We start from the raw sequence: 13,936 nt of genomic DNA on the forward strand, positions 1-13,936 counted from the left end.
ACAATGATGTGTCTAAAATCGTGGAAAACTTCACGAGAAAATTATAATAAACGAAGTTCAATGTGTTGGTGCATCCACCGAAGTCAGATTGAAACAGTGGTCTAAAAATTATTAATCCACTGTAAAGCTCCTGATGCTGCCTGGACCCATCATATTATCCATAAGGAAGCACGTGTTTCACAGCATTAGTGTGTTGATTTGCAGCTTCGAGGAAACTGTTATAAATGAAATACAGAAAAGTCCACGGTGTTGAGGAGGGATAGGCATACGTCTCTATTTACCAGCACAGGGAATATATTAGAGCACCATTTTACACTTATGCAGGAACTCCACTGTTACCTTGTCGCCTTGCACAGTGTACTAATGTTAAAAGTTACATTACTGTTATCTCTCTATTGGTGAGTTCAGTATTTCAAAGGAAATGAAGCCTGATCTGAAACAAACCTTAAAGTTTTGACTTTTAAAAAATAGTTTTACCTCCAGAAGAGGTAAATGATATAGACAGGTAGACCTTTATACAAGAGTTGATCACGATTGAGAAAACAAAATAAAATTAGTGTTTTTATAATTCAGTGTTGATTTTGACCATACTTTCCCGAAAAGAAACAGGTGTGTGGGTTTAAAATCGTTTGTGTGGAGGCCAAGAATTGTAGTACGGAAGTACTATTGTTATCTATTCAGTTAAGAGTGACCGATATTTCTGGCTACCAAACCCGTTCATTTATTGCCTAATAAGCTGCATATTGCAGAAATGTGTGGAGAGGGAGAAAGCCTTCACAAGGGTGACTTAAAGATTACGTTCTCTAGATCAGTTATGGCAAGCTCAATTATACTATCAGAACGCGGGAAATATCAGTGGAGATTACGTTCAGCGAGCCACGGTTTGTGTTGACGAACACATGGCTGTGTCCGAATGTAAAAGTTAACTCTCTTCCAAATGTTTTTATTCAATTAATAATAATAATAATAATAATAATAATAATAATAATAATAATAATAATAATAATAATAATAATAATAATTTCTTTGGAGTGTAGCCTCCGAAGAGGCCTGGTGCAGGTCTGTCGAGTTGACGCCGTACAGGCGACCTGCGCGTATATCAGTATGGGGCCTTACCTATAATGAATTCTAATGATGAAGACTGCACACACAGGCCCGGCTGGAAATCGAACCCAGGACCCTCCGGACCACAGGCCAGCACGCTGACCATTTAGCCATGGAACAGGACATAATAATAATAATAAAATAATAATAATAATAATAATTATAATAATAATAATAATAATGTGTCCCAAGCAAGCGACTACGCGGTTTGGGTCACGCAATTATCAGCTTGCATTCGGAAGATAGTGGTTTCGAACCCCACTGTCTACAGCTCTTAAGATGGTTTTCCATGGTTTCCCCGTTTTCACACGAGGCAAATGCTTGGGCTGTACCTCAATTAAGCCCACGGTAGCTTCCAGCTCACTCCAATACCACTATCCCCATAAGACCTACCCGTGTCGGTGCGACGTAAAGCTTAGTGCAGGCGAGGGTGGGCTGTATCTGCCGTGTATAAGGAACAGCGAATACGTGGGCTGGAGGAATGTTGAGAACAGCACAAACAATCAGCCCCAGAGCCATTTAAGATTAAAATCACCGACCCGACCGGGAATCAGGCCCAGGGCCCTCTGAACCAAAGACCACAACGCTGATCATTCGGCCAGGGAGCCGGACATTCAATAATGAAATGATATGAAAACGATACATAAAAACGCTAGTATTTGATATATTTAATCATCAGTTGTATTTATTATTACAGAGACCGAATTAATCGTCAGAAATTTGTTAGAACCCGGTCTAGAAAACCAAGAAAAACGGCCGAGAGGATTCTTCAGACTGACCATGCGCCATCTCGTAATCTTCAGCGGTCGTTTGATAAGACAGGGCCCGTCAGGGTTATAGGTGCCATGGGGTTTTAATTTCTTAATTTGGGCTTTCGGTTTTAACGACCAGTTAGCCAGCTACAATTTTGTATGTTTCTGATTATTGATTATGGATTGACTTTGATGAATTGGACTTATACATTTAAGACGAACACAAACACCCAGCCTCCGAGTCGAAGAAATTAACCAGACGAAATTAAAATCCCCGACTCGGCCGGGAATCGAACCCGGGACCCCAGTCACCAAAGGCTAGCACGCTAACCATTTAGCCATGCCATGGGATTTTGCTTGTAATGTTTGTAATACGTTAACGAAGTACCAACTTACTGAAACGAATACTCTAGCCCGCACAACAGCTCTGCTATGAGGATTGCATACACATGAGGGATTTCGACTCTCGCTAAATTATCGAGGACACTTCCTACTGGCAAAATTAGTTTGTATTCTAAAGCTATTACAGCCTAAAAATCCCGGTTATAATAATAAAAAAACAAAACCCATGGCGCAGGAGTCCCGAAGCGCCATGGCCCACTAAGCTACTGCTGCTCAACCCGAAGGCCTGCAGATTACGAGGTGTCGTGTGGTCAGCACGACGAATCTTCTCTGCCGTTATTCTTCGCTTTCTAGACCTGGGCCGTCATCTCCATCTCACCGTCAGGTGGCCCCTCATTTGTAATCACGTAGGCTGAATGGACCTCGAACCAGCCCTCAGATCCAGATAAAAATCGCTGATATGGCCTGAAATCGAACCCGGAGCCTCCCCGAAAGAGGCAGGCACGCCCTACACCGCGGGGCAGTCTCTAATAATAATAAAAACATAGAACATGACCGCTTATGATTGAAACTAAAACATACACAAAATTTTATCACCCTTGTTTTAATAATAATAATAATAATAATAATAATAATAATAATAATAATAATAATAATAATAATAACCAAGTCATATTCCTTTCACTGCATGAAGCCGAAATACGCAGCGTCAATCTGCGCTCACTGACGTCTCATAACTGGTGTGGCAAGAGGACCGACATTCGAGCTATGGGCGCAGACTTGTGACAAAATCAGAGTAAAAGTCACCGATGGTAGTTGACAGCGTTGGCTATAGATGTAGGGTATTATACTAGTACATACAGTGGTACTCAAACATCATAACCAATCACTGAACGTTCACGAACACTAACACTCAGAGTTTGGGCTAACTCCCAAGTCGTTAATATTGGGTCGTCTGCTGAAGGACCTCCAGATCAATTCCAGAACTCCTGGATTCAAATTCCAAAAAAGGATTTGCAAATCGCTGACATCTACTTACAATCGAGTCTCAACAGTGTTTCCCACGTCCTTATTCAAGAATCGTATTGCATGCTGAAAATGCATTATTTTTTCAACAATATTCGAAAATCTACCAGAATACACGGCTTCTAATTATATCAAAACTTCACTAAGAATCAGACAAATGGCGCTTTATACGCAGTTATAACATATTGTAGCAATGGATGAAGTCGTAAGTAACTCTGCCAAAATTATAGTGGGATTGCCAGTGAAGGGAGAATGATGAGCGAAGAGACGAGTATACGGGCACATATTGTTAATAGTTAAATACTGATTGAGAATAAAAAGTGGGGCAGGTGGTGGAATTCTAGAGATAACGTGCCAACACCACACGAAATTTCCAACAACAAAAAAAGGTGCTTCTGGGTGGATGGGGTGAAGAGACTACTAGATAACATGGGAATGGGGTAATCACGCGAAATAAATTTACCAGGGAATAACGGGAAACTGTATAAGAAGGTGGTCCACACAAAGACAAACAACAAGAATAGAATGTATTGGCAAGAGAACACGAGTCAAATTCCGTAAAGTACAAATATGGCAATAAGGACTGAAAAAGGGAAATAAAGTTCTTTCGTAGATGATGGGAGTATGATAAGAATAAAGACATAAGACAAAAAATAAGAAAAATAAATGCATTTTATACAATAAAGATGAAAAGGCACATCAGAGAAAAATATGTAGACGAGAAAGAGACAGGTAAAACTGAAAATTAAATTGAGCTTCATACTCTTGTTAAGTTCTTAAACATAGCATGGAAGCAATCAGAAAGAACAACAAAACTATGTAATATTACGATAAGAATGCGGGAAAATAAATCTGAAGTTGTTGCTAGGGACTTTACGTCGCACCGACACAGATAGGTCTTATGACGACGATGGGATAGGAAAGGCCTAGGAGTTGGAAGGAAGCGGCCGTGGCCTTAATTAAGGTAGAGCCCCGGCATTTGCCTGGTGTTAAAGTGGGAAACCACGGAAAACCACCTTCAGGGCTGCCGACAGTGGGATTCGAACCCAATATCTCCCGGATACAAGCTCACAGCCGCCCGCCTCTAACAGCACGACCAACTCGCCCGTTAGAAATCTGAAGAAGGCGAAAACTAAATGAGGAGTGTTTGTTCAAAATAAGAAAGTTGCGGGGGGAAAAACGCACAAAACATAGAATAAAAGGCACATGGAATGAACCATGACCGGGTATGGTTCACATTTTAAGGAATTACATCCTTTTTAGTCTGGATTGCTCAAGACATTCGACAATACTCAAAACACCGCAATGCGTATGGAAGACATGCCCATTTTTATTTGGAAGTGGAAATAGCACCTTTTGAACAGACACTCCTTAAATATGCGTGAAGCTAGTAGTACGTTCAAGTCTAGGAAATACCTCAAAAGTCTAAGTTTGTCCAACTATTAAATATGTCCAACTATTAAATATGGATACATCACAGTAAATTATACTTTACTTCAGATTTTTAACATCTTGTCAGTTGGAAACTTTTAGTAGTTAGTATAATAAGATACTACTAAAGTTGACGAGGGTCCGCTGTCTGTAATATACAACCTGTGACAATAAAGTTCGGTGAATAGTCCTGTACTATCAACATAGATAAACAATACACGACAGTGACCTTACTGTCCTTCGAAATAGCCCCCTCCCATAACTATGCACTGCTGAGATCGGTGATATATGTCCTGGAAACTTTGCAAGGCTTCCTTTGGGATGGTGTTCAAAGGCCTCGTCACATTTCGTTGGATGTCAGGAATAGCGTCAAATCTCTTTCCTTTCATAGCTCGTTTGAGTCGTGGGAATAGGAAGAAGTCTGGAGGAATGAGATCCCGCAGAACGCCATTCCATGCTTTGCCGTTTCGTTTCAGGGTCGTACCTGAGACACCAGGTTTCATCCTCAGTGACAATATAGTTCAAGAAATTTGGTGTCGCATCCGCCGTTTCGACAAAATCTTGTGAAGCCTCTAAACGTGCCTGCTTCTGATCGTCCGTTAAGTGATATGGCACAATACGAGAACACGTTTTCCTCTTCCCTAACTTCTGGGTAACGATTTGTCGCACAGATTCACGGTTAATCTGCAGTTCATCCGCTATCATGCGCACGGTTAATCGCCAATCGTTCGTGATTAATGTCCTCACCTTCTCAATGTTTTCGTCACTGACGGCGGTCGCCGGTCTTTCGCTACGGGGGCTGTAAGAAACACTTTCCCGGCCTCCTCGAAAACGGGCGAACCACTCGTACACACATTTCAAGGACAGTGTGATCTTCATAAACACGTACAAGCATCGCATGCGTTTCTTTCGATGTCTTGCCAAGCTTAAAACAAAACTGTGCACTGATCTCTTGGTCGTTCATGTTCCAGTTCGCAGTTCAGGACCAACGCACTAAACACGCACTGTGTCAAACAGGTCTTACATGGCACACACACGATGCTCAACTGAACAACATTGGGAGCAGGTGGTCAAAACCTGCTGCTACGCAGGTGGCAGCGTTGGGTGTCGCCAATGTTGCCGGATAGACCGTTCTGACTTCATTCACCGAACTTTATTGCCACAGGTTGTAATTTATTTCGCCACATTTCATACATTAAGCCCTTATAGGTCAACTCAAGACCGTATCATTTGTTTTTAGCTTTCGTGTCTGTTTGTTCCACCATCACGGGTAAACGGCTGAATAGATCTCGACCAAACTTCATACTCTTATTCTAATCATCCAGGAGCAGGTTTCGATATGCAAATCATTTAAAAATAACTGAATATAGCCTACTGGGGGCTTATAGGAAGACCAGAAGAGTATTTTCAATTTTCTCTTACACTATTTATTATGTGTAAACTTTGTAGACTACACGAAATTTCCCTTTATTTTAAATAATTGTTATGGACATAATTTCGCTTACCCCTCAAATGATGGAGAAAATTCCTATTTTTTACGGGCTTCATGCTCTGCAGCCAGTGACGGACACACTCGCAGACCTACAGTTACTTGAAGGATCAATAACAGGAGAAAATCAGAGGATGCATGATATTTCGCACGGCTTGAAAATTAACTCCACATAATATATCTAAACACCAAGGATACATGAGGTGGAAATTTTCCCTTTGGTGTCAATCTGTCTGTCCGTCTCTCTCTATCTGTCTCCTTATCTGTTTGTATATTCCTAAAAGTGGAAAACTGCTGGAATTATTTCAAACAAACTATGTCTTTGGAATGTACTCATTCAGGATTGTGTTATCAGGTGCACATGATGTCATAGTAATCACATGGAGTTGTTATTTATAGGAAGATTATTCTCAAAATATTTTCATTAACATTATATCTATCAAAAGACTGTATATAACGAACGTTTAAGAATATGTTATTTCCGTTCCTTTATGCCATGTACATATTTATCGTACGACGGATAATAACGCAGATGATTATGAAAAATTGGATTTTTAGTCCAAGTCGCGTGGGACATGTGGTGCACGTCACTTCAAGGGGGGTAACGGGAACACTAAACAGCCATTTTACTATTTTAGATAGGGCAGATATTAAGAGAGGTGCCATCAACACCAGAGCGCCACGCCAAAGGTCAAGAGATACCATATGCAACCTGAGAACCACGGAGAATTTCGCACTACTCCGGACCAGGAACTGTACCGTACAATAAATTCGGAAATCGTCCTCATTCTCTCTCGACTTTGTTCAACTTCATTATATTTCACGTTGCCGCCACGCGCTTTCGTAGGAAAATATAATTTTAACATGTGGCGTTAAACGTCTAAATAGAGCCATGTTACTATGCATAAATTCCTGAAGGAAACATGTAAATCAACTGCAAATTCCCGTGCGAAGAACGGGTACAAATGCTAGTTAGTAAAAAAAAAATGCATGTATTAATTAATCTTTCTTTCTTAATCTGCTTACTCTCTAGGGTTGGTTTTTCCCTCCGATTCAGCGAGGGATCCCACTTCTACCGCCTCAAGGGCAGTGTCCTGGAGCGTGAGACATTGGGTCGGGGGATACAGCTGGGGAGAATGACCAATACCTCGCCCAGGCGGCCGCACCTGCTGTGCTGAACAGGGGCTTTGTGGGGGGGATGGGAAGATTGGAAGGGATAGACAAGGAAGAGGGAAGGAAGCGGCCGTGGCCTTAAGTTAGGTATCATCCCGGCATTTGCCTCGAGGAGAAGTGGGAAACCACGGAAAACCACTTCCAGGACGGCTGAGGTGGGAGTCGAACCCCCCTCTACTTAGTTGACCTCCCGAGGCGGAGTGGACCCCGTTCCAGCTCTCGTAACACTTTTCAAATTTCGTGGCAGAGCCGGGAATCGAACCCGGGCCTCCGGGGGTGCCAGCTAATCACACTAACCACCACACCACAGAGGCGGACTTCTCTGCAGTTACTCAGGTTAAGTGAAATGTTCACTGAACAGGATTTCCAGTTTTATCCGGTAATGGGAATGCCATGGAGAAAAGGATTTTAATTTTATACTCCTGTCCAGAGCCTAGTTGAAGACTACAACGCTGTCAAGTTCCTGCCAAGGTGTGAGTTTATCATGGCTAAGGAAATTAATAATTCATATTCCCCTTCATGTCATCAGATAAATCTTCTGAACAGTAAACCAAACGTCATAGCGCTACAGCCCGCTCTCGGCCGTTATTCTAATTTCTAGCCAGGGATAATGAACTATTTGCGATGTCCAATTAATTGAAACATAAGGCTGCTCGTCCACTGAAAGAGACTGCGCGCGACTTTGGTGTCAAGAGACTACAGCCGACTTTGACTCGTACAACTATGCACGACTGGGGTCGTCCACTCCTGCGACTTGGCGCGACTGTCAATTGGCGTTCGTACTCCGTACAGGTCTGTATGAGTTTCTGTAGTAAGCGTTGTCAAGTTATTAAAAGCATTAAAGATTATGTGGGATGGATGATAAGGACTTAGTTTAGTTTTTGGAGTTTCCCTACCTGTTGAGGCAAGCCAAAGGGAGAATGCCATCGTCTGCGCGATGATTTGAACAAAGCCCCCAGAAGTTCTTTGGTTATTATCGGATGCGTCCATAAACTACAATGAGTGGTCCGATGAATCCCGGTTCCAGTTATATCGAGCTGATGGGCGCATGAGAGTGTGGCGTATGCCCCATGAAGCTATGGATCCTGTGTGTCAACAAGGTTGTGTCCAAGCGGGAGGTGGCTCAGTTCTGGTCTGGGCGGCGTTCTTATGGTCGCAATTAGGTTCCACTGTCCGGCTGCAGGGAGCGCTGACAGGTGCACGTTATGTTGACCTTCTTTCAGACAATCTGCATCCCTTTCTGGGCCTAGACTACCCTGATTTCAACAGGACAATGAGCCGTGTCACCGCTCTGTGGTGGCACGCAAGTGGTTGGATGAGTACTCCAGTGATGTTACGACCATGGAATAGGCCTCCAGATCCCCAGATATTAATCCAATCGAGCATTATGGGATGCTTTCGATGCTGGTGTACGCTTCATGAACCCCGCACCAACTACACAAGACCAATGGGTAGCAGTGCAAGATGCGTGGGTCCAGATCCCCCCAGAACGATTACAACACTCTGTAGAGTCGATGTCTCGCCGTATTGCTGCCGTTTTGAGGGCGTGCGGAGGAGCAATGTGTTATTAACATCACGTTCAGTGTCTTCCCATGAATTAATTAGACTGCTAAGGATGGGGTGCGAATGCAAGCCTGCCGGTACACGAATCATTTCGCGCAGTCAACTCAGTCAGTCTCGGCATCTGTACACATTGATGTATGTATGTTCCAAATGTGTTAATATTTCAGAAAACGGTTGAAATGAGTAAGAATAAAGTGCTCAGCTCAGTAATACCTAACAAAGTTATAAATTCTCAACACGAGTTTTTTATCTGACTTTCTCCTGTAGAACAGATATCGGAGGAGTAAGTTGTTCCTTCTGAGCATTTCGAAACATCCTTCTCCGAGATGAATAATAGTAACGATAGTTGTTTACAACACCGTTCTAATTGCTAACATCTGAACGGACGCCGAGGTGTCGAAATTTTGTCCTATCAGAGTTCTTTAAGGCACCGGAAACCAAAGACGCACAAATGCTACCGACCTAGCCTACCTTGGAAACAGTAGGCCAACACTAATGGACCGAGATCATTACCGATGCACAGTCAACGAATTCTGTATAAAAATGACCTCGTCGGACGAGGCAGAGGTATGTAGCTTCTGGAGGTCATATGGGACAAACTTACCTTCAATTTCTCCGACACCAGGTAGGACGAGGAACGGAATAAATGGAGTAACTCCTTTCGGTTCGACGTGACACGGCACCTGAAAAATGGATAAAGAAATTACGCATCTCTCACATCACAAAGCTGGCTTTGAAATCAAGACAATAAACAAAAACTACCACACTGGTTTAAATCCCCGTGAAAATATACCCGATTTCAGTCAAGCATGAAGATAGTATACAGAATTTAACACCGAGCGAGTTGACCATGCGGTCAGGGGCACGCAGCTGTAAGCTTGCATTCGGGAGATGGTGGGTTCGAACCGCACTGTCGGCAGCCCTGAAGATGGTTTTCCGTGGTTTCCCATTTTTGCACCTAATTAAGAGGGGCTGCCTGGCCGAGGCGTTAAAGGCGTGCTCGCTTCGCCCGGAAGGACGTGGGTTCGAATCCCCGTCAGGAAGTCGTAAAATTTAAGAAACGAGATTTACACTTCCGGAGGTGCATATGGCCCTGAGGTTCACTCAGCCTACACCAAAAATGAGTACCAGGTTAATTCGTGGGGGCAAAGGCGGCCGGGTGTAGAGCTAACTACTCTACCCCATCACGTGCCGAGGTTAACAATGGTGGAAGCCTTTACCTTCCACTCCTCCAAGGGCCTTCATGGCCTGTACGGAGGTGACTTTGCTTTTTTACACCTCAAGACCACAGCCGCTTCCTTCTCACTCCTAGCCATTTCCTATCCCATCGTCTGTGTCGGTGAGATGTAAAGCTACTTGTAAAAAAACATAATTGAAAATAAATTGTGGGGAAATATGTGAAGAAAATTCTAAATTTCGCGTTTCATTGCGCGACGATTAACACAACATTGTAACAATATTGCACTAATAGGAACATAATTCAAGTTATGTATTCTGCACTGCCGTTCATTAATATGTTTAAGAACTTCGTTGAAATTAAACACTCGTGCACTTCATCTTTCACTGCAGCGCAAGTCATCAGAGTGCTTCGTCACCGTCAATCACAAGAGATTGAATTATACTTGATGATGCTTGATGATTGTTGCTTAAAGGGGCCTAACATCGGCACCAAATTATACTTCAGAAAGAGGCTTTGTACATTTGTACGGCGAATCCAGATCATTTCAATGCAGCATAAATTCCGATTAGTTCAATTTGATCTCCTGTTAAGAATTTGCTAAGTGTCAATAAGTGTGTGAGAATTATGTCGAAGGCTCTCACGCTGTGTCTCACGAATTCAAGCTTTCATTTGCTAGGAAAGCAAAAAGTTAAGAAATTTTCATTAAGTGTAGTGTAAAAATAAAAACCAGTAAACAGCAAGATAATTTTGCCATCTTCCGTGTAAATGTTTTATTACGCAACAAAATTTCTTGTTGCGAATATTCGCGTTAATACAGTTCGTATTTTAGCTGTTATCGGGTAAATATTTGCGAAGATCATCTTTCTAAGTCCACGCTATCTTCTCTAATGACTGCTTAGCAGGCCTCAGCTCAATGCACGAGGTTTGCCAACACTTACCTGAGTGAGCCATTTGAAAGTGTTCCTAACATTTGGCTCGTTCTTGCAACCTTGAATTTGCTCGCCACTAAACATTGGTGTCAAAATTCCTTAGATACATGATCTAAGATTCTTAGAATCCCTGACAACAATGTCATCACCAAGGATGAAATCGAACAATGAGTAAAAGATAAATATCCTTGGAAACTCCGTGAAGCAGATATTGAAGTAATTATCTCAGCATTCCCGAACTAAAATTGCCAATGATCTCTGAATTTTACTGCAAATTATCTTGAAAAGATAACTTTTCATTTTGTCAGGAAATAGAGTACAACAAATTTGAATGCGCTATGGAGTTATTCAGATTCCCGGACGATTTTCGTTGAGGGGATCTTTTCAATGATGCATCGCAAGTGGGCTGATGTGAGGAACCGAAAGCCCACCTCAACTACAGATGGCTGTGAACTTTGACATGTCTTGCAAGGAGGTCTATGAGAGTGTAAAAAGGAACTTAAAACTATTGAAAGATATAATATCATCAGTAAAATACAATTAAAAGTACCGGTAATTGATGACTTCATTTCAAATGGGATTTTTTTATGTTTTGAGTTATTCTTGACGTGTTTGAATGCTTTGTTTGCAAGCATAGTTCTATTGTGTAATGTGGTACTGATGTGTTCCCTAATTTCTGTATAATAGTACATATAACTAAGAAATCTCCCTTTTTGCTGTAAAAAACTGTGGAATCTTCCTTTTGATTGAGTGTACAGTCTGGCAACCCTAGCCTCTATACTGAATATTGACACTCGAATCGTAATACAGGAGGGGCCGATGACCTTAGGCCCCTTAAACAACAAGCATCACCACCATCATCATCATCATCATCATCATCATCTCGTAATATCGGCCACCGGGTTGAGCAGCGGTCACTTGGTAGGCCACTCTTCATCCTTACATTGTTAATTGATGATAATAACAACATAAGTCTTCATTAAATAATGTTCTGCCTTTCAGCGTTCAGTCTGCAAGCCTCTGTCAATACACTAAAAACCTCCACAAACCTCCAGTTGCAAGTATCTCTATGGCCTCCTTTTGCTCCATACCTTTCATCCTTAAACCGTCCGGCTCCACGGCTAAATGGATAGCGTGCTGGCCTTTGGTTAATGGGGTCCCGGGTTCGATTCCCGGCAAGGTTGGGAATTTTAACCATAATTGGTTAATTTCTCTGGCACGGGGGATGGGTGTATGTGTCGTCTTCATCATCATTTCATCCTCATCAAGACTTGCAGGTCGCCTATGGGAGTCAAATCATAAGACCTGCATCTGGCGAGCCAAACTTGTCCTCGGACACTCCCGGGCTAAAAGCCATACGCCATTTCATCTTTAAACAATTAGAAACTAAATCTAAAAATCGTCGTGTTGGTCTCCCTCTACTTCTCTTACCCTCTACAACAGTCCATTATTCTCCTACGTAACCTATCCTCCTCCATTCGCCTCACATGATCGCATCACCAGAGACTGTTTATGCGTACAGCTTCATCCATACAGTTCATTCCTAACCTTCATCTCCTCATTTCGAGTACCCTCCTGCCATTGCTCCCACTGTTCTTACCGGTGATCATTCTCGCTATTTTCATGTCTGTTACTTCTAGCTTATGAATAAGATACCCTGAGTCCACCCAGCTTTCACTCCCATAAAGCAAAGTTTGTCTTAAAACAGACCGGGGTAAAAATAGTCTCGTCCGAGATCCGGCTTATTTCCTACAGAATACTTTGAACGCAATTACGAACGCACTTCATTAGCTTTGCTGCACATTGATTCAATCTCACTTACTATACCACCATCCTGAGAGAATACATATCCTAAATACTGAAATGATCTACCTGTACCAGGGGCCTATTCCACAGAAGTATGGTCTAGTACATTACAAGTTACTAGTGTGGGTTCTTGTAATGTATGGAGTTGTAAATTTCTGTTCCACAAAAGACTGACAGTCTCTTGTATATTACCAGTGAATTTTTACAAGTTTTACAAGTGACGACATATCGATAAACATACCACGTCATAACATGAATCAGCTGTTTATCTTCGTATCCCGTTCATTGAATTAGGTTATGTTTGTCTCATTTATCGTAGTATCGTATTTTAAGGTAAGTTATGCAGCAAAGATTAATAGAACTCTAATATTTCTGTGAATTTCGTAATGCTACAATGTTATTTTTCAGTTTATTTCTTTGATGATAGTAAATTACTCCGTTATTATCACTAGGGCAAGGCATTTGATGATTTTGCATTTTTTTTATAACGGCCAAAATATAGCTTGAGTATATGTACATGTGTTTCATGAATTGGCTGATTAAATAAGGGCAATTTGTTAGGGCATTTTGTTTTCATTTTTTGCCGTTTACAAGAGATAGGTCATTTTTGGAGCAATTTATGGTCATTTTTGGCATTTTTAATTGTTTTCTGGGAAGTGTTATATTTCGTTATATTTGGATATTTAATTAATATTATTTATGTTTACAATACTTGTCTATTATGTTTAACTTAGACAAATAACTTGCTCAAGAAAGAACGTAGACTTGCAACATACCCTGCTGCCACTAGTTTTCAAGGAAAGAGTATTTTCAACTCGATTGCACTTCCAAGAAAACATACTATAAGCAGTACCTGCTTCCCCTATATGTAAGACGCATAATGGACTCGCCCAAGCTGGGCATTGCTCCTTATCTTCAGCTAGATAAGAAGGAAGTCAGTCGCCCGCGTGCTGAGAGTCGAGTGAATTCTTTGTTGACAAGTACTGTAAGATGCCCAAAGTTAAAGGAAGTACAATTGTTAAATTAAAACAATTTGTTACACAATATGGAGAAAATATATATTCCACTGATGGGAAAATATTATTTTGCAAAGTGTGTGATGTGCGAGTTTCAGCAGAAAATAAGTTTACAGTTGAACAGC

At 41.7% G+C, this 13,936-nt stretch overlaps 1 protein-coding gene across 1 annotated transcript in view; it reads right to left on the bottom strand.

Moving 5' to 3' along the window:
* corn (cornetto) overlaps positions 1–13,936 on the bottom strand; it is a 552,907-nt gene that overhangs the window by 374,044 nt on the left and 164,927 nt on the right. Inside the window, exon 2 of the mRNA XM_067142064.2 lies at positions 9,485–9,563. The gene's annotated coding sequence lies outside the window, so the exon portion shown is untranslated. The remainder of the gene's footprint in view (positions 1–9,484; positions 9,564–13,936) is intronic.

Source organism: Anabrus simplex, chromosome 2 (genome assembly GCF_040414725.1).
Source record: "Anabrus simplex isolate iqAnaSimp1 chromosome 2, ASM4041472v1, whole genome shotgun sequence".
Classification (NCBI taxonomy): Eukaryota; Metazoa; Arthropoda; class Insecta; order Orthoptera; family Tettigoniidae; genus Anabrus; species Anabrus simplex.